The sequence below is a fragment of the Hemicordylus capensis genome, chromosome 6, assembly GCF_027244095.1.
Source record: "Hemicordylus capensis ecotype Gifberg chromosome 6, rHemCap1.1.pri, whole genome shotgun sequence".
In the NCBI taxonomy this organism is placed as follows: Eukaryota; Metazoa; Chordata; class Lepidosauria; order Squamata; family Cordylidae; genus Hemicordylus; species Hemicordylus capensis.
Window position 1 is genome coordinate 17,217,340 of NC_069662.1, and position 645 is coordinate 17,217,984.

The following is a 645-nucleotide window of genomic DNA, read 5'->3' on the forward strand; positions in this document are numbered from 1 at the left end:
GCATTATATCAGCAAAGGATCTCTAGCCATTAATAAGTAAGAGTGATAAAAACCAGGCGGGGAGGGAGCGAAGAGCTTCTCTCTGTGCTCTGGTTGGTTCCCACTCCCCCCTGCCCTGCTCCCTCTCATCCCAGAGTGCCTTCTTTGTTCAGAAACAGGCTAGTTCAAAGGAATAAGACAGGCCCATCCAGGTTTATTACAGCAAACTGGCTCACACGCCGTACGGGCTGGTTCTGGCCGAGGAACGAAAAAGAGGAGGATTTGAAAGTCTCACCTCTGATAGCTTATCAGCACTGGATTCCTGGGCCTCTGGTTCCCACCATGCATTGTGTGCTGTGCTTCCTCAGACAGGCTCCATGACAAAGCAAAGGTTGTCTGTTTTTGACAACAGTGGAAAAAAGGATGTGGTGGAGCCTGCCAGGTCGCATCACTTCCTGAGCACGCCCTACGAGGCTGTGGGCCGGGGCCCACCGAAGGGTACTTCCGGCTCTTGACCTCATTGCAACCAAAGTACCCCACCCTACCTCAAGGCGAGAGCCACCTCAGCCCAAGCCGAGGGTTCCCAGCATACCAAACCACTGTGCGACAGCTAGAAAGCGCCCCGTTTCGAAAAAGAAAGCATTTTAAAATAAACCATCACAGGAG